This window comes from Hetaerina americana, unplaced genomic scaffold (genome assembly GCF_022747635.1).
Source record: "Hetaerina americana unplaced genomic scaffold, ioHetAmer1.1.p SCAF_8, whole genome shotgun sequence".
Taxonomy (NCBI): Eukaryota; Metazoa; Arthropoda; class Insecta; order Odonata; family Calopterygidae; genus Hetaerina; species Hetaerina americana.
Window position 1 is genome coordinate 71,139,681 of NW_027287427.1, and position 27,547 is coordinate 71,167,227.

General features: G+C 40.5%; 1 protein-coding gene across 1 annotated transcript in view; it reads right to left on the reverse strand.

Annotated features, from left to right (window-relative positions):
• LOC139697770 (tetraspanin-11-like) overlaps positions 1-27,547 on the reverse strand; it is a 230,638-nt gene that overhangs the window by 97,860 nt on the left and 105,231 nt on the right. The window contains exon 2 of the mRNA XM_071596611.1: positions 25,033-25,100. The gene's annotated coding sequence lies outside the window, so the exon portion shown is untranslated. The remainder of the gene's footprint in view (positions 1-25,032; positions 25,101-27,547) is intronic.

Sequence of the window (27,547 nt, forward strand, 5' to 3'; positions counted from 1 at the left end):
AGGATCTTTATGCAAACCCTGCTATGAGGGAACGATAGGGAAAGCAGAGACAAAGTCGGCGTCATAAACTGAAGGGATTTCTTCTTCACCCCAAGACCTCGTGTTCACTCCGCGGTTTTTATTTACCTTGGTCTATTTTACAGTTATTGTATTTCTACAACTGTGAACATTCCTGAGAATAAACGGGAAGTCCACAATCACTTTCAAAATGCCGTTCTCCGACAGGCGAAATCGTTCCGAACGTTTTACGTCAACGAAGATGTACTCGGAGTAGAATTAATTTAAATCCCCCGATTAATTAAGATACACCCCAAAAACTTTCTCTTTCCTTTCTGAATTATGATAACAATGACTACTTTATTGTATTGCTACTATACTGCTATGTCTACGTATTGTATGTTTACAGCAGAATATCATTTAATCCATTGCCCACCTTAAATATTAGTCTCGTTAAAATCTTCAATAATCTAGATTGTAAATTATGTAAACAATTGCACAGCTTGAATCGTTCCAAATCGCTTAGTGTATAAATCGTCAAAAATGTAAGTAGGAAATTATTTAAACACGGTATCTGGTTTATAACTAAACTACACGTATACAGCTCAATACATATGGTACACCCGACAGTGCATCATCGATTGAGCGACGGCTAAGCTACTCTTTAATTTGCCAACTACAACCATCTATTCACTTAACGCTATTTCACAGAGAGCAATTACTTAAAGTACGAGAAGGACATGAGATGTGTCCTAAACGGAATTCATTAGAAGAGAGGACGATGACGTAGAGTCGTGAAGATGGCATATGTGCGCGAAAAAGCGCAACACTCCCATCGCCCGAGCGAGATAATCCCACTACGTATGATGATGCCGTGGGCAGTGGCCTTAATTCGCCCAAATGAAATGCTCTCCAAAATGCGAGGAGGGGAGAGGAATTTAGTCAAAAGAGCACGGCGGAAGAATGCGATTGCCAGCGCAAGAGTCCTTGGAAACGTAAAAATTTAACGAATCGAATTCTTCAAATTTTCCTCACTCTAATCTCATCGAAGTAGTTGTCCCATCTTTGAACGGAACATGAGACTCTTTTTCCTCAATTTCCAATTGAGGACATGGTTCACGACACAGTTGTTTTCTGAAAAAAATGTAACATTCTTCTTAGAGGAAACGTCTGAATGATTACGGCAAAAAAATGCAAAATAAATCATCGGACCGAATGGCGAGAGCGCGGGTTAGCGCAGTCGAGTAATTGCGCCACATAATGTTTTCTCATATGAATGAAATTTTATCGTTCATGCTAGATCACTTGGCTTGATATGCAACCCAGATGAATCATAGGTTCTGAATCAACAGAAAGATACGCGTTAGAAAACAACCAGCATCTAACGGCTAATGGCATTTGTCTGGGCATGAGAAAACAGTTCACATTAACACAGACGTGGAGTTTATTTTTCTACGGCTGAAAGACGTGGATTGCAGAAGAAGCGCAAGAATTTGACGGAAACATAACGCCACGGAGGAGTACTTAAAATTGAGTAACATGACAGACGAAGAGAGGAGGACAAACGAGAGAAGAGTTAATGTATTTTGAGCTGTGGGTTGAGAGAGAACCCCGCATGGAAGGCATTAACAAGGAGCAGAGCGGTAAATGGACATGGCATAGGCTTGAGGCATAATAGCCCGGTGAAGCAATGGAGACTACCAAGGGAGGAACTTCAGAGGAATGCGTCGGAGAAACAAAAATTAAATGATGGAAGAAATTAATGCAGGGAGATAAGAGTTTGGTAAAGATAAAAAAAAACTTCGGAGGCTGGCAATAACCAACCACGTTAGTAGTTACTAAGGGATGCGCGCCCGACTGCTGAGATCATTTGCACCAGTAAGGATAGGTGCGTATTTGGTACGGGCAGAATCTTCAGGGGATGAGGTAGGGCGGAGATAAACTTAGTCTCAGCTTCATCTTACTCTGAACGTAAGGGGCAATGAGTTTAATGTCCCATCTAAGGGACAGCGTACACCACTTTGGACTTTGAAGTTCTCCCACATAACACCCCAAGTTAGGATCGATATATCAATGAAAAATCCTGCCAACTCCTGGTTTCGAATCCTGGTCCGCGGGGTGAGAAGCCAGTAAATTAGCCACCGACTCTTCCCGTGGAACAACAATAATCAGATAATTGTTCCAAATAAGTGCTTCCTGACCGTCTTTCATTGGGTTCTAATTCCTAGGTTCTAAAACATTTCAGGTACCACCAAGTACTAAAATTACGAAGGTTACCACGGAGAGGAAAACTAGTGCCGAATCATATAATGTGAAAGCAGTGTAAACATGCTCGCCATAAAGGAAATTAGCAACCCAAAAGTTGATTTGATCTGCGAAATTTACGGCTCACCTAGTACGAAGTCCAACAGCGTGTGAAATTCACACATGAAGGCCAGTTCCTTTCCCTCAATCGCCTTAAGTATTTTCCCAGGAAGATCCGGGGCTCGAAAAATTGCACAGCTTGGGTAAATCTGAGGGTGCTCAGAGACGTCACCCGAAATCGAACCCAGGCCCCTTAGGTCAGTAGCCCATCGCTCTACGCATTAGACGGACTATCACAGCCCTGTAAACACGCGTAGGAGGTTACAGTTATGCATACGGTACATACGAACATTCAAGAATTTTGAAGACTCAAATTTCGCGTAGTTAATGTAGCACGGTTGAATTTAGTTTCCGGTGATTAATACTTTTAAGAAATTTTTCTTTTCTTTTTCAAAAAAACTGTTGCTTGAAAATGAAACATTAAGAATTACCAACACAAGTTACATCAAATCACTGGTTTTAGCCCTATGAACACGTACATTTCTTTACTATGAATGCAAAGACTAATTCACCTATGTGAAGATTCATTCAACACTAGATGCAATTATAAAAGGCGTTAAGTAGGAATTTTAATCTTAAATGGATTCATGGTACCACTTACAAAATGTTTTTCATCAAAATCAGAGATTTTTTGCAACGATATTCCACAGAATATGGATATGCGTACGACAATTTCTGGGTGGATGTAATAGAATATTTAATTATTAGTGAAATAAATAATAATTAACTAGAAGAAAAAATCACCGAACCTCCATAAATCATGAAGTGCATTAGAAAAGGCAATGGGTGTTAAAGAACGTTACGAAAATATGATGTTCATCATGTTTTTTCAGGAGTTTTTAGATCGCGCAGAGATTTCTATACGACTCTGGCAGAAAATAAAAAAACCGATCAGGCTTTAGTGAGTAGTAAAAAAAGGATTTATGCTATGGCGGGCCTATTGATGGTTTATCACGGTGATGAAATATTTGATGTCATTGATGAAATTTATTCATCGGCATTTCTTGAAATGAAAAGTACCATCTTAGTCAGATCAAAAACATGCAACTGATCACTTATTTCCTCTTCCCACGTCCTCCGGTGGCAATATAATTCGCGTGATCATATCTCTCATCTATTTGACCCATAGAGAAAAACTAGAACGGATTTTCATGAATGAGGCCCAAGGGGATGAAAAATAAATCCTCCCCCTATCGACGGGTAAGTTGGAAGAAAAAACCTCGTCCCATCGTCACGTTACAGGTAATATTCCATTGGACAGTAGATGATACTTTCATAGTTATAAACGGATGGAATACTTACAGACAACTCTGAAATATTTATTGTACTAACCGTAAACCATAAACGCAGTAATCAACCCGAAGGTTGGTTTGGTAGGTGATGGTAGAGTTCACCCAGTACTAAGCCCGACGACGTGTGAAATTCACATGTCAGGGTAGGGGGGCCAGTTCCTTTCCCTGTGCCGGTTATGGTTTCCCAGGAAGATCTGGTACCCGAAAAATCACATAACTTGGGTGGAGCTGCAAGTGCCCAGAGACTTGCCCGGGAAGTTTTTTTTTAACCGTATAAAGTCATCAAATTTTACTATTTGGCAGTAATTACAAGAGATAAAAAAGGTGCATTCTTAAGGATGAAGACATTCAAAGGCGGAGACGGATATAAACCGTGTTTGCAAAGAAAACCGCAAACGACGGAATAAAGTCCATGGATCCGGTCGCCCCTAATTCGCAGAGTGAACACGAGCTACCGGGACTGCGGAGGATTTCATTTATGGGCAGACGACGACGGAAGAAATTTCCTCCGCAGTAATGGCGCCGGTGCCAATTCCACACGGGTTTAATGTACCCTGGGCTCTCCTGTAAGATTCTGGGTGGGGAATGTGACGGAAGTCAAGAAAAGTTTCAGAATAAAATATTTTAATTGAAGCATTTAATGCGCAACGCGACTCGACCTGCCTTGACCTGGATGAAGCAATCCCTAGACCTCGAGCGATCCGAGCATACGAGGGATTCATATTGCCTGTACCGAGCGGGTAATCTGACGGTCAAACAACTGGATTATAGTCACAACTTGCGCAAATACAATTCCAATGTGCTCGCAGGTAATTTTGTAGACTGGCTGAATTTTCCTCACAGTGAAATAAATGCCTGTGAAGGAAGTGAGGATTTGCCAGAAACAGATCCCAGGATGTAGAGGCGTAGCTTGAGTTCTCTAGGAGATTAAGTTTTACTCCTGTTAATATTTATCATTAAAATTGAACATTAATTTAAAGAAATGTATTACAAAAACTTGAACCAATCAACTTAGTCATCCAGAGCGTGGTGGGTCAGCCACTAAACGATAATTCCGAGTTCAAGTCCAAGCTTTTCCAGATTATATCATTGGAAATCGTAAAACCACACTAATGTGTCAATCACGACCCAGGATTCAACGTTTTAGCATCTAATCTAGGTGAATTATCAACCACAGAAATTATCTTCTACAGCAAAGGGTGGGTGTTGAGAGGCAGAGAGGGAGAGAGAGAGAGAGTTGAAGGAAAGTAAAGATTGGAAGGAAGGAAGGGGCAATATTGAGTGACTACTTCAAGGATATTTCCCCAACTCTATCTCCTTTCTTTAATCCTTCCTTTCCAATTTATTTGCCTCATACACCATACATTTATAATGTAAGTAAGTAAGGGCTTTTTTTGTTCACAATTCACCTGATGATGGATGGTGTTGATCTTTAAGCATTGAACCATGGTGATGATTGATTAAATTATATTTGTAAAATTTTCAAAAATAATAATTTGTCATTGAATACCTTCCACAAAGTTAATGAACGACAAGTTTCATTTTCTCATGCTACATCCTCATTTTAGACCAGGCAGTGACATTTACTGGATATCAAATCTTCATGGGCAACGAAAGTCGTGACAGGGAAATGAACTGGCTGCCTCACACGTCACTCGCACGTCTGAATTGTATTCTTATAGTTGAGCACTGTCCTCACCTATCAAAACTGATATTGCCACTGAATAGTTTGAACACTAGCAACTTTAATACGCAGGGTGATTCATAATTATCTCCTGGGTTTCAAAAAGTTTATCAACCCATAACTATAACAGATTAAGTATACAGGGCATTTCAGCAGATTAAGATATTCTACATGTTCATATTCGTAACGAGCGGCGTCGCAAAATTACAGATTTACCGCCGAAAGAGTCTGAAAGAACCTAATTTCATGCTGATTTTTCCTGCTATTGTCATTGTACAATAAACTTTAGAAACCCCGGGGGTAATAACGAAGATCCCTGTATAATACCCTAAGACTAGGAGAACTGAAGTGATTGGCTGAATATCTAGCGTGACAAGCGTTCAAGAACGACCGCATCGGCGCCAAGAAACTGGCTGCCTGGAGAAAAATACTTTTTACAGCCCCTTAAAGTTAAGAATACTTGAGACATTACATCAACCCGCCCACGAGGCATGAACTCACTTCCTTGGCCTTTTGTAAGGAATCGTTAGTTCCCTACAGACGATCCCCCGGTTTTCCGACGGATATCTCAGTTCGTCGCGGTAAAATGCACACACACACATACACTACACGCTTTGACCCTAGTGGTTCAGTTACTCCGCCAGGAATCCTTACATCCCTCCCCCCTTTGTCTCCCGGTCGTCGTCGGCGAATTTAATGCGATAAAATGTTTCCTCGTACGGCGCGTGGATTTAAAAAAATTAATAATAAAGGTTTTTCCGGGCATTCCACTCAAATGACCCCATTTCACACAATAAGTGCGTCCGGTCTCCCATTCGACCTGCGGGCCCTCCTACGGCATCGAAGTAAGAACTTATATACCTAGGGTCGGGGGAAGAGAAGTGGATATTACAGACGAAGTGGATCCACAGGACTTAAGTGAGGAAAAAGGAAAATAAAAAAAGGAGCACTAGATATTTATCAAATGTCCTCCGTCTCATTCTTCTGGACGCATTATATGACACGCGTCTGAGGACGCAAGAGAAAAATGGAGTGCAACTAAAAATGAGTCAGATAAGCGGTCGAAGGTGGGGGGGAATGGGGAAGTGGATGAGAGAAGCCATCCATTAATTCTCCCGAGTTTCGAGGGGAAAACCTCTTTAACACGGCGCCGGGCAGCTTAAATTGGCGAGTCGGGGCGGAAAATTATTCAATCTCAACATTTTGAGTACATTTGGCTATTAAAGCAGGCGATACGCGAGGGAAAATCGTCCCTTCGCTTGCAAAAAAAGGTCGCAGGTTCGCATCCTCTGTCTTCAAAGAGCGCTCGTGCTTTCATCCAGGGGAAATAGTGACAAATGAGATCTTATCGGGTAACCAATGAGCATGCTGGTGGAGTAGTGCCCGGAGTAAAGCAGAGAAAATATTATCCCAACAGAAGCGCATCATAGCAAACAAAAAACCTCCTGGATATCCATAAACGTTTACTTGATCAATGAGATGGTAGCACGTGAAAAAAAACGCCTATGGATTGCATACAGATAATTAATCAGTATAATGCAACAAATGGGAAAAAATATGCGATTTTCCCAAATAATTTCCTTCACTTCAGAAGTACTTTAGGAAATGTACAGACGTCACTACCTTTCTTGACCCCATTCCCTCATACAAAAAGCTCTTAACTGGGCCTTCTTAACCCATCACCTTATCCTGGCTTCTAGTTAATAGAACAACATTCGGATAAATCGCATCTTCTACTTCGTCCCTCGGAGGAACTAGCTCTGTTGTGAATTCACACAACTCTTTTTTCCCCGCAGTTATGAGACCATGTAGACACGCAAAATCCTAGAGTTTATCCCCAATGGAAGTAAAGCAGATGCGATAAATTTTAAATAGAAGCTTGAAAGCGTAAACAAGGCTAAAAATATATTGTTCACAGACTCAATACGAGAGCCTGAACGGAAATAATACATCAACCCTCTGGAACCATTGCCAATATTTCCACGAGTTATAAAAAAGCGATGAAGCCATTTTGTTGATAAAACATAGACGAAAATGTTGGAGCACCTGTGGAAGATCGATGGGGAGTGAGTTCCTTCAGATAAGACTCGATTAGAATTTGCGGGCACGGGTAGAGAATGAAGAAGGGCTTATATTCGCATTATAATTCTTTACAAAAAGATAAAACGCTTAAGTACCTCGCTAGCCCATGTATATATTGTCTTCTTATACCTCGAGGGTTCTCGTCTATGCCGTAAACTTCAGACGGCCAATTCCCATAACCCACATGAGACTAGAAAACACTTTCAAATTGATCATCGCATTTGAGAATATTCTTTTCAAGAAGTGAATTGAAACTACTAAATGTCCCTCTAATCACTAATGAGACTCTGGAGATTCCTTATAAAATGTAACTATTGCACCAGTGACAGGAACTCTGTATACAAATAAGCACGCTCAGACGAGTACCTTGAGTTCCACAAAAGGTAGATTTCCCATCAACATTCCCCTGTCGACTGTTTCCTGGTTACGCCTTCGAGTTCAGTATACCCTCAAAGGTAAAACAGAAGCCTGGAACAACCCCGCCCTGGAAAGGTTTTTGTCTCGTGAAACAATAAACAAGTCAATACCCATGCGATCTGACATAGCATGCCACCCTGGTGACGTAACCCAACGTAATCACGCAAGTACGTAACTCGTGTGACACAAGAATCCCACCACTTATTTACGCTCGTTCTGGGAATCAAGCACTCCGACCTTGAGTGGTGGACGACGTGAATTAAGACCGAGACGAGGATAATTTGTGCGACCGCCATGGGAAAGTTACTCAAATCTGCGCCTCCACCATGAGCTGATGAATCACCCACTCGGGAAAGTCGGTAATGCCCTCATAACAACGGGAAAGCTAGTGAAGACCAGTAGTCACTTGACTCTAGCGCGAGGTCTTGGGAGACCAAGCGATGCTAATGCGATGCGCCAGGATCATGAGCAAACATTTACGGATGATGCCATCGGTTTATTCACGTTAAAGAGACCATTTCCGTCAGTACCGCGGCAAAAATTCTCCATTGAAATAAGTAGGACTGAATATCGTCCACAATTGCAGCTCCCAATATTTACAACAACACAGTACCCCGTCAGCAGCCGCAAGGGCGTGTGGCGGGGGGTGTTAGGCCACCACCCGTAGTTAAGAATAAAACCGCATGCAAAACCCACAAATTCATGCAAATCTTCGCACAATAAATCGTATATATTCATACAAAAACCTTTACAACTCACACGCACGCAGATACATGCCCTATCAACTAACACACACATGCACCAACGAATATACCTTATGTCTACGCAAAGTTTAATCTTGTCCTGACGTGTAAATTGAATGTCTTCAATATTTCTATGGCGACTTTGGTTTCTTACTATTATGATTCCTAAGTGTCCGGGGAAAGAATGCGTATTTGTATTTATATGTACTGGAATCTATCTCCCTTATCTTATCTTTATGGTGTGATCTACCTAAGCCGTGTAGGGACATAATAATTACTTTGGAGTTATTGTTAAACTCGTTTGTTCTGAACATTTCTAAAAGTCTCAGTATGGCTTGTTCTCTTCGCATCTCAAGTGCCTCCCAGACTAATTCCCCTACAAGGCCTGTCACACTTGTCTTCTTATTATTAAACTTTTTCACGAATCTGGCGCATTTCTCTTGACTTTATCTAACGTTTTTTGCCAAATGTTTTGTCAAGGATCCCAAATAAAAGGAATCCAATGGATCCAAATTAAAATATAAGAGAATAGCGACAAAATAATAAAAACTTCATGGAATATAGGTCAAAAATGGCACTCAAGAGACTTGTGTCGCGATACAAGTTCTTAGCCTAGTAATGTAAAATTGGGGAACAAACTTCGGGTCAACCAAATTTGAGTATCACCGAGATGTCTATAGGGTACGACGCGACGCACCAACGGAAAGGCGAGGGATGACCATTAGGAATCCATGTAAGAAAGATTAAGGGCATCTTATGTCATAGTAATTAACTCCAATGCAGAGGAAAGTGTGAGGTTGACTCAATAATTTCATCAGTGAACTAGCAAAGGAGAAAAAACAAGGGAATGCTTGCAGTTTCTAGTCGACAGCAACAGGAAAAAGTACCCAAATTTAAAAAAGTGGAGACTTTGCGAGCAGAGAACTTATGTTTTATACAGGCGAGATTTTGAGATTTTACTTTTTTCTTGTACCTCTTCTTTCTCCTGTAAATTTAAACGACATTTGTGAAATTTTATGTGTACGATAGAATAATGCCATTATCATTTTTGACAAGTTAATAAGATATAATGAAATACAATAAAGAAAATATCAAACGAACACACACCTTAGTCTGAGGTTCTGTTGTTCTAAGATAAAACTTAAGAAGCAAGATTGAAGTATAAGTTGGCAAGTGATGGCAGATTTAATATCCGATTAGAGTCAAGCCAGCAAAACAGCGAGGTAAATCGCGTCAGTGCCTGAATTTACGTATCCTGGATACAAACGGGGATTTTCTCCTTCCCTAAGCTGCCAGAATGTGTTACCGAGAAGCCCAAGGATTAACTGTGCAAGTCCGGAGGGCATATATAGCGTTTTAGCCGGGCGTCAGCTCGTTACGCTACACGACCTCAATCAACTGGATAAAATATGATAAGACTCCAGTCCAGACATTTCATTACTACTCCTTCCAACGCGCAATTCATGATCACTACAAAAACAAGGTGAGGTATCCCAACAAATAATGATATATGACTATTGACAAGGAAAGGAAAAGCGTACGTATTTGAATCCAGAGAAAAACAGTGATTCATCCATCTAGGGTTTGATTGATTCTGCGTTCATTTTCATGGTGGGTTTATGACATGAAGTCCACTAAATGCGACATTTTTTCAAATAATTCCACGAAATTCAAATATTGATATAATTGAGCTCTTACGGCTAGTAGTATTCAATAAATGAAAAACTCCAATAGCCGTAAACAGTTTTACCGTTTTTACAGTTTACAGTTTTCAGTATACAGTTTTATTGTCGTGACGATTCACCTTCATTACGCTGAGGAGGGCTACTTCGTGGCCGAAATACGCGTATTCGTATTCAACTTTCTTATCCCTTTCCATTTTCCCTTATACCCAATCCTTGACTTTTGGCGTTAGCCAACTAATCTCATTTGTACTTTGTTTAGAAAGGTAAAACTGTTCACGGCTATTGGAGTTTTTCAACTAGCTTAGCGATGAATTTTTTTCAGGTAGTTAAACTAAGTTCTAAATAATGTGTAGGCAGTTTCGCCATTGTTATGCGATAGAATCATGCGATAACAAATAGAATAACGAATCCAAAGAAATAATAATTATAAATTAATACCATCAAGTGACGCTTAAAGTTGTTGTCCAACTTTCTGCTAGCGCACTATAGTTTTCAACAAATCAACAACTTTTCTTCATGATCCGTTCAATTCAGAAATTAAATTGAAATTTAATAAGTTAATTTAAGTCACTTTTTTTCAGCCGTACCTGGCAAATGCACGGTATATTCGTAATGAGAGTTAATTAATGTGAAGAGAAGAAATATTTCACCTAAAATTATCCATTCGACTCTCTCCCCAATTGCCATGTGATGAAGGCAAGATTCTTTAACATGCCTCGTACGAGTATATATTTAAAACGTGTTTTCTTCCATGTCAGGCCCGTTCCTACTTCAACTCCCAAATATTTCACTTGGCCCGCTATGCAACCGCCAAACCCTCTGAGTCTTTGTGACGTGAGTGTTAGGGTGACGTGAGTCCCTAATTTATGGAGTATATTTTTTCCGGTCCTGGCATGATACCTCACTCGTTACGTCACTTAGGCCGTAGATCAAAACCCAAGTGTAACACGGTTTCCGTAAGCGAGGCCATCACTCGGGTTACCACTCAACCGACCCCGCCTCATTACGCGTCCCCGAAAACGAACCCCCGCTTTCCAGGCGCCCTCTGAAAGAGCGGTGGTCTACTGACCGCAAGACCGACGTTTATCGTACATGGTACGGTCTTCAGGCAGAATATAAATATGTCGTTCAGAAAAACACTAGCTTACCTTTAAGTAAATAACATTCAGTCACTAATTATCTCTTACTGAAGGTTTCTCAAATAGTCTTGATGCATTAAATTTAACTTGATAAATTCAACACACATTAATTTTGATTACCATATTTCAGAAACCTTGATTTCGTATTATTTGAGGTTCCGTATTTAACTGTACACATATGTTATTATGGGGTATTTAATTATTTTGTTTTGATTAAACCAAATCACTTCATCTCAGATAACCTTCAAAGAGCGTCGGAATTCAGAAGCGTAAATCGGAAAACATAATCGCACATAGACAAAGGGCAAATATTTTGAGAGTTAAAAAGAAAATATTTTCCAGCGAAATTATTAATTTCTAGGTTGTTAGTTAAAACAACGTCGTACAATGACAAGATATTATGGGAAATGCCTTTTCTCATCATTTTCATTTTGAATACCCCTTGTGAATTATATTTTTTTCGACGAATTGTGAATGCATCGACAGTCCACGCCACCCCGGACAACTGACTCGTCCAGTAGATCAATTTCGTTCTCCTAATAGTCGAACAGAATAAAAAACAAAGTTTTTTTAATTAGTCACTTTATATCTCGGCAGGTATTGTTTACAGAGGCGAATAAAACATACTGACTTTCAAACTTGGTAGATATATGACATTACACGATATCAGAAATAAAAAAAACTTCTTCAAAACCTTCCATGCGTGCCTCAATCATTTAAAAGCTGTTCTCCCTACACCAACAATCACCTAAATCAGTTATTTTAAATTCACTTCTGAATAACCATTAAATTAAATATAATAAAACCGAAATTAATAATAATTAAAACCGAAAAAAAATTAGACGCAATTGCATAACATTCGTCAGATGTTATACCAGCATCTTAAAAATTCATCGAGAGGAAGGAACAGTAAAGTTAATATAAAGGAACAATTAAAAATCAACGTTACCAACAATTTCAGAGCGTAAAAATCAAATAAAATAAAAGAAATAAAAAATTGTTGCATTAAAATGCACATTAGCGGATGACTCCGTTAAAAGTTACTGTTGCGGCATCTCCCGCAGTTTCTTTGGAATTTGTCAAAGGGAAAACACCATACGTGTTTAAAGTTGGCTTTTAACCTCGTGGACAGTGGCGCCTCGCGCACGACTGCGAATGCATGTGACATTGTATGTACGGTATTTCGTCATAACATCTAGTTCCTTTAAAAGCCCCAAAATTTCAGAGTTTAAGAGGACGCCTCGGTAGCTTAAGTGGCTAAAGCACTCGACCGGATATTGAGGGATCTGGGTTCGAGTCCCAGTCAAGGCGAATGATTTTTACGCTCTGAAATTGTTGCATTAAAATGCACATTAGCGGATGACTCCGTTAAAAGTTACTGTTGCGGCATCTCCCGCAGTTTCTTTGGAATTTGTCAAAGGGAAAACACCATACGTGTTTAAAGTTGGCTTTTAACCTCGTGGACAGTGGCGCCTCGCGCACGACTGCGAATGCATGTGACATTGTATGTACGGTATTTCGTCATAACATCTAGTTCCTTTAAAAGCCCCAAAATTTCAGAGTTTAAGAGGACGCCTCGGTAGCTTAAGTGGCTAAAGCACTCGACCGGATATTGAGGGATCTGGGTTCGAGTCCCAGTCAAGGCGAATGATTTTTACGCTCTGAAATTGTTGCATTAAAATGCACATTAGCGGATGACTCCGTTAAAAGTTACTGTTGCGGCATCTCCCGCAGTTTCTTTGGAATTTGTCAAAGGGAAAACACCATACGTGTTTAAAGTTGGCTTTTAACCTCGTGGACAGTGGCGCCTCGCGCACGACTGCGAATGCATGTGACATTGTATGTACGGTATTTCGTCATAACATCTAGTTCCTTTAAAAGCCCCAAAATTTCAGAGTTTAAGAGGACGCCTCGGTAGCTTAAGTGGCTAAAGCACTCGACCGGATATTGAGGGATCTGGGTTCGAGTCCCAGTCAAGGCGAATGATTTTTACGCTCTGAAATTGTTGCATTAAAATGCACATTAGCGGATGACTCCGTTAAAAGTTACTGTTGCGGCATCTCCCGCAGTTTCTTTGGAATTTGTTACCACCTTTATGCATTTGTCAGCCAATAGAAGAACGCGGTAAATCGACTATTTTAAAGTGCAGGGGCAACACTGAGTATTTTGTTTTACCCATTGGCATGAAGAGAATAAAGGAAAATTCAACGATTACGATACGAGAATTTCAAAGAGCAGATATTTGCCTAGACCAAGGGATTCGGACCTTAAATCTTTGATTTCCGGCCGATTAGTTAAGCTAATGAGGAACGCCTTCACCTAATGAGTTCAAAGGAGGTACTCGACCGGAAAGGATTGAAGGATACGAACTTCGAATCCTGGTCTGGGATAATTATTTTCACACAGCAAAAATCACGCGTTTGCGCTCCAAAAAATTGACAAATCAAAATTGTAGAGCAGGCATGCATATGCTCTCGGTGTCTCCGAAGGGAAAGGTGCCCTATTTGACGCGCGTGAGTCATCGCAGTTTCTCTTTAACAGAGGGGGTGAAAACGAACCGAAGCGTCCTCCCTTACGTCGGGGGAGCGTTTGATCGGTAAGAGAGGAGAGGGGTCTGGGGGTGAGGGGGTTATCAAAGGGCGGAGCAATTTCCTGGGGCCGCGGAGAGCAGCCGATCCGTCGTGAAATGCGGCGAGAGCCCAAGCTCCCGATTTCATTTTTACGGCATTCCCACTCGTAAAATAGAAATTAAGGAGAGAGAGGAGGTCAAGTGAAACGGGCGGGGAGAATGCTTTAATCGCTCTGCCGCGCGAGATAAGTCCGTTAAATTTATTTCCCTAATTTTCTCCTCAGACATTTTAGGTCAAAGGTTAGAGAGATGGCGTTTAAGAGGGGAATCACTTAAATGTGTAAATCTACAGCTGGAAAACCGTCGAAAAAATTGAAATTATTAATATTTTTTGTCCATCGAGCATACAGGAGGCAATACTCCCGAAGCAATTGGACATTTGATGATGTTATTGCACACAAAAATCGAATCACAGCTCGCACACACGTCGCAACTTTCGGTAACAACGATTTTCGCGGGCGTTGTCATCTAAATTCATCGACAGGCGAACAACTGGACAAAAACAATAATTTCAATGCTTCAGAAACGATCAGTAGATGGCGCAAATTTGTGATGAGCACAAATGAGTTCTGACACGCCAATACTTAAATATAAGAAAGTTTTAAAATATGCCATATATATATATATATATATATATATATACATACATACATATATATACATATATATATACATACATACATATATATACATATATATATATACATATATATATATATATTATATATTATTATGATTAGGTAATCTACCGGTTAAGGTAGGTTTTTGGATGGACATAATTACTAATTAAATAATTTGTGACCCCTAGCAAAACACAACATCCTACTCTACATCAGGTCCCTCTTCAGCTCTGAGTACCTTCTTCCTCCCTTCATCCCGTCCAACATCCCTATCCTGTTCCTTCCCTTTCCTCGTTTGCCTAACATTCTCCCCTCAATTACAGTCTTCAACATCCCGCTGCCGGTCAATACCCCCTTCATCCACTTTTCCTGCCTCCATAGGATTTCTCCCAACAAACCCCTCTCCTCGCCCACCATACCAAGTACTTCCTCGTTTGTTCTCTTCTTTGTCCATTTCACCTTCTCCATTCTTCTCCACACCCACATTTCAAAAGCCTCCAATATACGTCTATCCTCCTGCTTCAATGACCACGTTTCCGCGCCGCACATAGCTACGCTCCATATCCAAGTTTTTACGAGTCTTTTCTCAACATCCTTGCTCAACGTCCCTGTCATCAACTCCCTCCTCCTTGTGAAAGCCTCTTTGCCTAGCGCAATTCTTTTCCTAAGGTCCCTACTACTTTGACTGTGTTGGTCCAAAACACTACCGAGATACATAAACCGTTCTACCTGCTCTAGTTTTTGCCCTCCTATTTTAATTTTTAGCTTAGCCTTTTTCTTTCTAGAAAAAAATATATATATATATATATATATATATATATATATATATATATATATATATATATATATATATATGTATGCATGTAGACCATGAATCTCTGCGTGGTGGAATATCGAAGAGAACTCATAAAATTCTATTTGATGGACCGCCCTAATCATACTATTCGTAAGTCAGCTTTTGAAATCCAAGATAAAAGAATGCTGATCAAAGGGATTGGGGTCACACATTCCTCGTTGATTTCGAACACGGCTCTGCCCCTTTATTTGAGCTGTGAATGAGTTATGCAAATACAAATGACGCACCAGCTTCATCTGGCAGTTGTCCTCTGTACCTAATATGCTAAAATCCAACGTACCGCTCTGATTCCGCAGAAAACCAATTAATCCGAGAGACCCCTGTACCACTCCGTTGGATAAACATCAGCAAAATCCTTCGGTGATAAAGGTGACGCGGCCTTTCCCGAGATGCACTTTTAAATCTCCAATCTATGAGGGAGCGAATTCATCCCACTCGACTCATAAAATAGCAGGTAAAAAACAACCAGAGTCACTCCAATTTAGGGAACGTGAGTCAATGAACATTTATGATGAGACAACAATATTAGCGAATTTAATAACTCTATTTACACAGCAGCTTAGTTTCAGTATAAAAGTTATTACAGTGCGCAGCAGTGAGACGTATTTGTTTCAGATTATGAAACTGTCAACATTGGTATCTCAGTTATATGCATTCTGACTAAGGTTCGGCAGATGATACATCATTATCGCTGCCTCTAATCCGTTCAATTAGTGGCTCACGAAAAGTGCTATGTTGCAACAAGTAAACTTTTATTTAGAAGTCAGCCTTCATAAGAATGCCTAGGGACGGATATCTAATCCCATATGAACATACTATATATACCATTTAAACTTATCGGCTCGACATTATCACTTCTATTCAGTAATACATCGAAAATGCAATGAAAATCGAGTCATCTTGAGTTTCCCAGACTCGACATCCTGACGTAACTTCGAGAATTAGAGCTCACTCAAAGTCAGAACACCATTTATTTAATTGTAGCTTATAAGGGTGGAGAGTAGTTTTCGGATATATTATAATGGGAGAATTTTTTCCACATAGTCTCGACATACCGCTAGTCATAAATCCTAAGGCTATAAAACATCAATTACGCCCACTCGACTGCAAAGTTGTCATAAAATGTGCATTAGGTACTATCGACTGATCTGATTATCGCGGTCGGGAGGGTAAACATTCGTAAATCTATGCATCGACAGTTTTATTTTTCCAAAAATCTTATACAAAAAAAATCACAATATTGAAAACGGATTGATAAATTTAATTCATCCGAGTGACCTCTTTATTTTCGGCGCCAATACTTAATTTTTCCCGATTTTCCACAATATCCCAGTTCCCCTACGCAACCCTACAAAAGCTACCGATGCAGAGACCCCTTCCTGTCCTTTCACCCTGCCCACTAAGCCCACTCCAAAAGTAGCGGGTATCGGGATGGTGCGGTGGCTAACGTTCTGGCTTCCTACCCAGAGGGCCCGGTTTCGATTCCCGGCGACGACAGATATTTTTTCAATGGTGTCCTGATCTCTACTTGAGGTGCTTTGTGGAGAATACTTTGAGTGAGTACGCCGTCCGTGGGAAGGGACGTTAAACTTCAGGATCTCTTGGCGCCTTTAGGTAACAGGGGGTAATGCTGACGCCGGGTTTCTCTCCACCCTTCCTTCCACATCCATCACTAATGGCGGAAATAACCTTAGCTGTCGGTCGCCTCCCCTCAGACTACTACTCAAAAAAAGCAGCCATGGTCACCATTTCAAACCACGATAACTTGCCAACATAGCACACGCAGTCACGAAGAGAGAGAGAGAGCGAGATAGGAATGGAAGGTTTCAAATTCCCTCCATTCCCTCTGTTTACATCAACACAGCGGGGAATCTAATCGCCCGTAACCTCCATTGCCGCATTCGGGTCCGACGCCATTGTGGGAGGAGGAGTTAGGAGGGGAAATGGATTATTCTCTAAATGACTCCACACGAAACACACGCGCGTCCTCGCCCACGTGCGTGAGCGATGGGCCACCATAAATTTATGAAAAAATAATTAATTTCTTCCCATGAATTCCACGCAATTTGAACAAAAGCGTACGAATGGAGAGAGAGAAGAGCTTCCGCCTTCGGTCGTATGAGCATTTTCACCGCTCCCACTCTTTCCGGCAAATGCTTAATTAAAATGCGAGCTGTGGTGACGTACGCGTGACATAGGAGAGGGGAAGGGGAGGGAGGGAGCGGAGATGGCGAGGCGACCGTTTTCCATCAACCGTCATGGAGGAGTGTTCGCCGTCGACCATGGATAACAACTCAACTCCCCCCCACGCTTCAACCCCTCCCTGCCTCATGATGAAATTCCCGGCGCCATTATGACAAGCGCGCGGGGACCAAAAAACTCCCTTTTATCGGGGTGCTCCCCCGAACGTCCTCCCTCCCCCGAAGAAGGTTTAACAAGTGACGTCCATTTCCCCATTCCTTTCCAAAACTAGGAAAGGGAGACGCCGAGAAAATTGCGAAAAAAAAATTCCAATGTCCTTCATACGCGGGTCGTTCAATAATTCCTTAGAAAATCCCAGAGATGGCGCTCGGAGCATCGGATATGGTTTGATTTTAGCAAACTCCATTTCTCACTAGACTGCCGTTAAGGTTTCAGCAAGTATATCCATCCCGCGGTTTCATCTATATAGTCGACTAAAACAACAAAATTTTTGTTTATTTAGAAAGATGGAAAAGAAAGAATGAGTTTCGTTCGGTAATTAAACACTTAAATTTAAAAGACTTAACACCGAAAGAGATCAAAGCCGAGTTGTATGAATTTAATGGCACATCTGCTCCTTTGTTCGCGATTGTTTGCCATTTAGTAAATGAGTTTAAACATGCCCGTATATGCACGAATTTTGAAATCGTTCGGGACGACAAGTGGCAGTGACTTCATCCGAAAAGATTGACAAAAAGAACAATATGGTTTTGACTGCTGAACAGATCAAAACTCGCGAAATAGTTGAGATCATAGGCATATCACAAGGTAGAGTATTTTTCAGTTTTGCAAGAAAAATTGGGTGTGAAAAAATCGCGACAAAACGGGTACCGCGTTTGCTCTCTTAGGGGAGAATAAACACTATCGTGAGATCGATTCGGAAGTTGATTTCGCGCTTTTCCGTCGCAATCTTGACGAATTTTTGCGTCAATATATAAATGCAGACAAAACATGGATTCACTACTATACACGAGAGACAAAGGAATAGTCGACACAGTTGGTTTCTTAAGGCGACCCGGCTCCGAAGAAGGCGAAGACTGTGAAATCGACCGACAAGGTGATGGCCACAGTTTTTTGGGATGCACGCGGAAACGTCTACTTAGATTAATCCCAAAAATGAATAAACGATAAATGAAGAGTAGCATTAAGCGTCGTTATTGGACCGGTCGAGCGAAGAAATCAAGAAAACCAAACAAGTCAGAAACCAAGAAAATCAAGGTTTGGCCAAACGTCCTCATTTGGCAAAGAAAAATTTTTTTTGGCAAAAAAGAAAAAATTCACGGGTGGACATCTGTGAAGTTTCGATTGCGAAGTTCGAATTATTATAACATCCATCGCATTCACCAGCTTTGGCCCCCAGTGAATTTTTTTTATTTCCAAGCAGAACGAGGAGGTCATCGTATTTTGAGGACTTTTCTAAATCCTAATATTTGGACGGTATAAAAAGGTTTGAGAAATGATAATAAAAAGTATTGAGCTAAAAGGAAATTACGTTGAAAATTAAAATAAACCCTTTTTTCTACCTCTTCCACGCTTAACTAACGCTCTCCCCGCTATATCGCTGTCATAAACCCCAATCATTGCCAATCGAATTGCCCTGCACCCATCTTTCCTGCCTCCTTTGGATTACTCCGAATAATCCTTTCTCCTCCTCCACCATGCCTAGCACTTCCTCGGTTATTTTCTTTTCTTTTAAACCTTCTCCATACACGCATTCAAAAAGTATCCATTCTACGCCTATCATCTTAGTTCAACGATCACGTTTCCGCACCGTACCAAACCACACTCCATATCCAAGTTTTAAGGAGTCTTTCTAAATATCCATACTCAACGTCCCTGTCATCTATCCCTTTCAGGTTAATAGTGATGTATTTCATACTATATAATTTTTAGAAAAGCAACTCACCATTTACGCATTGTCTAGGCAGTATATTAGATTCCATAGTCATAAGCCGTTAACCATTCTTAGCTCAGATGCCTGGGAGTGCCTTGAACGATCTTGCTTCTCATTACGTTTAGGGTTTTCTCTCATCTGCATACGAGAACATGCTAGGAGATAAGGCAGTCTTCTGTGTCGACAAACATTCTAAAGGCCGATGGTTCCGATAATTCTTCCCGACATTCCTCAGTGGCAATATCCCAACTGAATGATGGCGAGGTTAGATTTAAACATTCTACTGGCACCCTTCGCCCTCATTAGTATTTGAAATGATAAGTAGCAGGCGCTCGTGTTTCCACGCTCTCTCAACTCGAACCAGATGCCCATTAATCCTGAGCATTTTGGTAAGGAAACTTGCGCATAAACATTTTTCATATTCCTCTGTGAAATTTTATTTGTCTTCCACGCATGGGCCTTCCATGTTTGTTCTTGGAGTATCGAACTCTCACGGTAGTTCATATTCCGATTAGCAAAATGAAAGGAAGTACCCTCGCAGTTATACGTGGAAAAGTTTTGTTATACCCGTTAAGTACTTCTCTTTATAATCACTAGCATTTCAAACGGGACAAGACATGTGAATGAAGGAGGCAAAGTGAGATAAGGAAGCATGTTGAAGGATGAGATGGAAAGGAGGATATTAAAAGCTGTTAAGAGGGTCAAAATGACGGGCAGTCGTCCGATGAAACGAGAGGCAATGAAATGATAAGCAATTGTTAACCAAACTGCGGGGGTGTGAAGGTGTTTGACGTTGCGAAGAATCGTTTAAGTCCACGGCGCTGCATACATTTTTCGGGGCCGTCCAAAACCTACATTGGCACGACAGGTTATACGCGAATATAACAATTTCAACGTCTTTCCACGACGTACGGAGACGAAATCAATCGCGGCTGCTCGTAATCTTGATTGCAGATCGGGTTTGGGAGAGGGAATATTCACCAAAACCGTTCGCTACGTTTACTTCCCATTTTAATCTATAAAGAATAAGGCTATGGGCACGCACCGTGGCCTACGAATGTCAACGACAATTGGAGAAGGCACGGCTGGGACCATTTGGTCTCTGGCCACGGAGGAATTTAGAAGATGAGATTTCCCACCCACCACCGACCGAGCTGCGTGTCACCCAAGAGAGCGTGATGCCACGCCCCATCAACCCGAAAAGATCTCCCGACCACAGATGCCATTTCGGCTCACTAAGGAACCACGACTCTCTCCCCACATATCTCCATCTCCACTTAATGGGGATGCGAGATGAGTCCGACAGAAAAAAAGATAATATACGAAAAAAGAATTGGGAAACGGGGAGGACTTGGAGGCTGAGCACGCACTGGTCCCTCACGCAGAGAGGTCCTGCCGCATTCCTCCCATTTCCACTTTTATCCCCTTCCCACCACCCTTATTTCTATCCCATTATTGTTCCCTACCCTGCCCCGAAACACCAAAGAGAGAGAAAGGGGTTTGTGGAGGAGGAGAAGACAAGGGAGCATTATATACCGCCTTCAAATAAAAGGTTGATAAGACGATGATGACGACTTGAAGGAGTGCAGCGCCCTCTGCATGGCATTTTATGCACCAAGTGGTTTTGGAAATGCCCTACAGAGGGCTGTGGAAAAGATTAACGCGTGAACCACCCCTCCTCCACCCGGTCAGATCACTCACGGAGATTTGCGAGCGATGGAGAGATTAAAACATTGTTGTAAGTATGTGGAGTTCATGAAAAATAAATGTTTGTCAATGGAAGGAAAAATTCAGCGCATAAATAGTGTGCATTTACCAGATTATCATCGTAGCAGTTCATCGTAGTAATTCATGTCGTCCCATCACCATTTTCCTTAAACCTGCCAAGATGGAAACGTGGCATTTGGCATTAATGATTGGTAGCTCTAAATATGGAATTAAAATAGTGGCATATACTGGAGAAAAAATTTAAAAAATGTAATTTTCCACTGCGATCCATGATAGAATGCGTTTCTATTGCAATGCATTCATTTATGTATTTATACACCCTGTAAGCTACCGCCAGGGTGTGTGGCCAGGGGTGAATACACACCGGAATTAATTTACCCGAGCATGAAACTACCGTGATCGAACAATTTTATTATGATCCCCTATCGTTCGTGGAAAAAATAACATCTTAAATCTATCTTTTCTGAAATAATCTCTCTAATTTTATTGACGTGATCTCGCTTACCGTAGTACGATCGGGGTAATAATACATTTTCAGCATCACTGCTTAAGAGCCTTCTTTCCAATTAATGCAAGAGCTTCAATCTGTCATTCAACCTCCGCTCCGAGGGTGATTTCCAACCTAGTTCCTCTAATAATTTTGATACGCTACTCAGTTTGTCATAACAGAGTTTTACAAATCTAACTCCGCTACACTGCATGCGATCTGATTCGGTATTCAATCCAAATTCATGAGGATTCCATAGATTAGATCAATACGTCTATTCTCAATGAGGCCTAGCCAGTGAAAGATTATATTGCGCTTTGACCTATTCGTCACATTTCCACCGGAATTCTTCTAATAAATCCTAATTTTCTGTTAGCTTGTCCACATATTCCCCGGTAAACCACTGCATCATTGGCAAATAAACGTATCTTACTAGTGACTACGGAGCCAATGTCGTTAACGTGAAGTAGGAATAAAAGAAGTCCGATAACACTTCCCTGTGGAACACCTGAAGTCACTTTTACTGCATTTGAGCTAATTCCATCTATCACACTACTCTTTGAACCCGACCATTCGAAAAGTCTTTAATCCAACCCCGGACCTTTTTATCTATCCATGTACTTCTAGCTTTAGGAGCAGTTTACTAGGAGGTAATTTGTCGAAGGCTTTCTTAATATTTAGAAAAATCGTGTCCACTCTCTGTCGTGTTTTGTTTGAATTCTCTCTCGCGAAATAAGAATATTATTAACAAAAAGCTCAAGTTGTGTCTCGTAGGATCTACCTTTTCGGAAACCGTGCTGATTTTTCATTAATAAATTCTGATCATCGAGGTGTCTCACGATGGAACTAGCAATTATATATTCCATAACGTTGCACGAAATGGACGAGAGGGAAATAGGTCTGTAATTACTCGGTTCTTCCTCGTCTCCGTTTTTAAATATTGGTGCTACGTTAGCCGTTTTCCAATCTCTGGGAACCTTGTGATCTACCAGTGACTTGTTAAATACAATTTCTAGATACGGTGCAATTTCCGAAGCTATATCCTTAAATCATTATCAAGGTCATAAAACTGTTACCCACACAATATAATATATCCAATGAAGATGCAATCAATGGCAATGAAATTCAATAAATCGCTGTGGAAAATTAAAATTTCATCTTTTCGCCATTTTCCTTCACTTTTTTAATTCCATTTTTAGAGCTTGCCTTTATGAAAATGCCTTAATTCCAATTTGGCTGATTTTAGTGAAATGATCGCGGGCAGATAGGTAAATAGAGTTCAAGGGACATTAAGTGAAAGGAAAAAAAAGACAAATCATCACCTCGAAGTGACATGCCTTAACAGAGACTCCGTAGAATAACCCAACGTGGACCGATACAAAAGGTAGGGTGATTTATAATCTATGGGTTTCACTTAAGTAAGATTATTTTTCCAGTACAAAGCAATGGGGACAACGGCTTTTGTGGCTTCACTGAGTGAATATTTCGCGTGCTTATACCTCCCTGTAATACAACAATAGCATTTATTGGCTTTGTTTTGTTAACAAGGTTTAATAATTGTTTCCACACAATGTCATTGCTGCACTTATTATCCAAAAATAGGCTTTATTTGATAGATTTTTGGCATGAAAGCAGCTTCACCTTCTGAATTAAACTACTCGACTTTCTCACTCTGATTGATTAGTGCATGCTAAGTTTAACAATTCGAAATGCTTTTGCACGGCTATCATCCAAGCATTAACGTAATGAAGCAAAGCGAATTAAATTTCAATTTGTGGCTCCGGTGAATAAATTAAGAGTGGAAGTTTCGACAGTCCTTCACTTTTAATAAATTAGAGTGGGGTCAGCCAATTAGGGCAATGTCCGCTTCCCCGACCCTGGTCCCACTGTTTCGGGATTGGGTTAACTCTTTTGTGGGAGGGAGATATCGAATGCTCTCCTCTCTTCTTGGTTCACCCACAACATGGAAGTTCATTCGACTGAATACTTCGGCAACGGACGAGCAGGTATTAAAAGGCGAACATGTCTTTGAGGAAGGAAACGACCTCGGGGGATACAGTTTTTAAATAATTATTACTAAAAACAACCTAGATATCGGAATAAAATATATTCCGAATATTAATTGATCCTTCTGTACATAATTTTGTAAATTGCAGCTATTAATGTTGATTTCCATGGTTTCAGGAATCCGTAGATTGAAGAAACTCACAGTATGGATAAGATAAAAGGCTCTGAGTGTGACTTAGTTCCTTTACTTGAAAGGTTGCAGTTCCCGATAAATCCTAAATCCTGAAATGATGTCTGTTTATGTAAATAATAGCCTGTCATAGTTCACAGTTATATGCTGCGGACGATACTTCCACAGTGAAGAAACTTGAGGACTTAATCCTGTAAGAGAGAAGGGCAACCACCAAAATGACAATGAATGAGACTGATCTTACTTGCGGCAGTGGGTGGAAAACTATTCACGAAGAACTTCAAATGACAAAAGTGTCAGTTCACTGGGTTCCACGACTACTGACTTTTTCAAAATCAAACAGGGCGTGAACTGCAATTGCGACTTCGGCGCGACCGCCCATCAAAACGACGTGGCTTTGAAATTTGCCACAACCGCCCTATTTCTCCAATCTCGTCCTAAGCGACCTTTTCTTATTCCCATAACTCAAAAAAAATTGCGGGGTCAGAGATTAGAAAACAAAAATTACGTCATTCAAGAGGTGAAACAATGGTTTTCGACGCAATTTGCTGAGTTCTACAAAGACGGCCTTAGATAGTTCAAGAAACGCTGGGAGAAATAATCCGCGGTGAATGTTGACTATATTCTGCTGTTTTAAGAATAGCAAATAAAAATTAAGTTTCTATGTCGATAATTTTTGGTAACAATTAAAATTTTACGATATGCCCTCGTACTTCATCTACAATAACTAGAGAAACTTTCCGTGGATATGTGTAAAAGTTTTAAAAATCAAAACCGATTGAATAATAAAGCAGAAAAAATTAAAATTAACCTCAGCCTTGCTGACGCAAGAACTTTTGACTGCAATAAAGATGCCGCCCCCTATTCTATATGTTCTGTCCTTTCTTGTTGCGGAGTTAAAGAAACTGTTTCTAGGTTTAAATAAAACAATTATAAAATTATTATTAACAGTAATACTAGCTGAAGCTAACACTTACCTTGGGATTTTGCTCCGGGATAGATACACCCTCAGGAATGGGTTGATGATCTGATTTCAAAAGCAGTCCTATAAGAGAAAAAGGAAATTGTTAATGGCAACACTTCCCAGCCAATCATCTTTTATTGTCAGTTTCATGTCCACTACAGTACTTTCTTTAGCCTGCATGAACACCAATATTGAATGTTTATAATAATTAATGATAAGGCTCAACAAGTTATAATACAATTGAGAATGAAAATCATAAGGGTCATTCTTATACCACTAGAATGGACGTATTTTTTCACAATACACGCGCACTATTGAAATTTTCCCTTTTTTTGCTACCCAGACTCGTAGGATAAAGTAATTAGGCAGTATTTAACAGAGATGGCCCACATTTTCTCAGTTAACGTCCCATTCTCAAATTGCAAGCAAAACTTAAAATATACCATAATTTAATGGCCTTAAACGAATCTCCCAAATACTTTGAATTATAAAAATATCTTAGATATGTAAAATTTGTTGTATCCGGCGTAACTTCATGGAATTTGCATAACATATTGAAATTAAATGAAATTATTGACTTTGTAGTAATTACACAAACTCTTTTTTAAAACACGACCCAGGTTTCAACGTTGAACGCCATTGTCCCCATAAAAGCAAACTTGGTATGTATACCTCCTGATCGGGGAAGCGGGGTTGGTCAGAGAAAGAAGGTAAGGGAGGGTGGAGGGTTAAAAAGGTTAAAATGTAGCCGTAAGGAAAAGAGAATTGTATCTTTCGGTATCAATCCTTTGCCTTGAAAGGGTGATATGTCTAGGAGTGGGGAGAGGGAGGGGCACAAAATTTTGTTGGCAAGTCCGTTACGTCAGCTTCCAACCACATGCTAGCGTAAAGACTCAATGAACTCTACAGGGAGGTTTCCAAATTTTCCATGGAATATAGTGTGGTGAATTCCTTGGGTCTTGCCAACAAACTATTAAAAAAGGTCATCCAGAAAATGTGAATGCTTATTTCTTTCGATGTACGCACCCGCCGAGGACATCCTCCACCGGAAATCCATCCCACGGCCAATCATTAGTGAACGCGTGGCACTAAAGCGTGTGTTTCCCAAAATTATTTTATTTTTAATGGTACGTATTTCCAACAACCCAATGGGTTTAGCTATGAGCTCACCCTTGTATCCACTCCTGGCCGATATTCATATGGACAAATTTGAAAAACGTTTGTTCCCCGTCAGCTCAACCTATCACTAATGATATATTTTGTTGGTTTATTTTATTTTTTGTTTATTTATATATAACCCTTCAAGCCACCGCCAGGGTCTTGTTTCCAACCCCGGATATTTTTATATATACCTTATGTTTCTAGCTTTGCGAGTAGTTTACCATGAGATAACGGTTTTATTCTTAGAATGTCCCAATCACTCTCCATACTCTTCAAAACGCTCCCTTTCTCTGGATTAAGAGGTATAAATAATGTTATGTACTGTATGTGTCATGTGGGATCTCATGACGAGGATGCACTATTTTCGTGCATATTACTCGAAATTTAGGAGAAGCTACAGAATACACGGATAAATTAAAGTAATTAAAATTAAAATTACGCACAAAAAATTTCAAAACACTGCGCAATATTACAAATCCTTTTGTTGCGATTTTGATGGCAGATAATCTAGGTACGCGTAAAAATGCCATCAAACCTGTCACTTACGTGTTCAATATTTCTGCTCTAATATTTGTATTCCTAATATAACCATTTTTTTGGGCCTGAATTCTACCTCTTTGAAGAAAATTTCTTACTTATATGCTTTCATTCGATAACTTCAGAATGGCTGGTGACCTATCACCCCCCCTGTCACACGTCCTTGCGATTGTTTGCGGGGTGTTATGCAGATTTAGATAAAGGAAAGCACTGTTGTGCAACGGCACACTGTGTGCCTAAACTCTCCACCCCTAGGAGTACCCGTAAGTCTCCGGATTCTCTCTCGGTCAATTCAGTGAGGAGGAAGGGTCAGAACTACGGTCGCGGGGGATCCCGAGGGCCAGGAGTGGAGATCCAGAGCGTACGTCACGAGGCACTACTCACCCCTATTTTTGGACGCTCAATCAGCAGCCCCTCACCAGCCTCAACGGCGATGCTTGGTATTCGATGCCAAGTGTGTGAGTGCCAAATGCAAATCCGGGAACCCTCCCTAAATACCACCATCATTTCCGAAAATCCCAGCGAGATACCTAATTTTCGTATCTAATTCTCAATCTCCGAATAATTTCGGTTTAATTTAATTACTAGATAGTTACGATATTTAGTTGACAGTAGTCCACCGTTCTGGGTTTTAGGTTTTAGATGGACGCACACTCTAAAGCACTGCTACTCGTCAAAGCCACCATCCCCAAGTGGAACTAAATACTCTGGAACCACGGGTTAAAATACATTTTTGTACATCCTACAAGCTTTTTACTACACTTCATTCTACCCAACCAACCGTTTTCCTCCTCATTACTTGCTTACCAATTCTCCCGTTTATTGCAGTC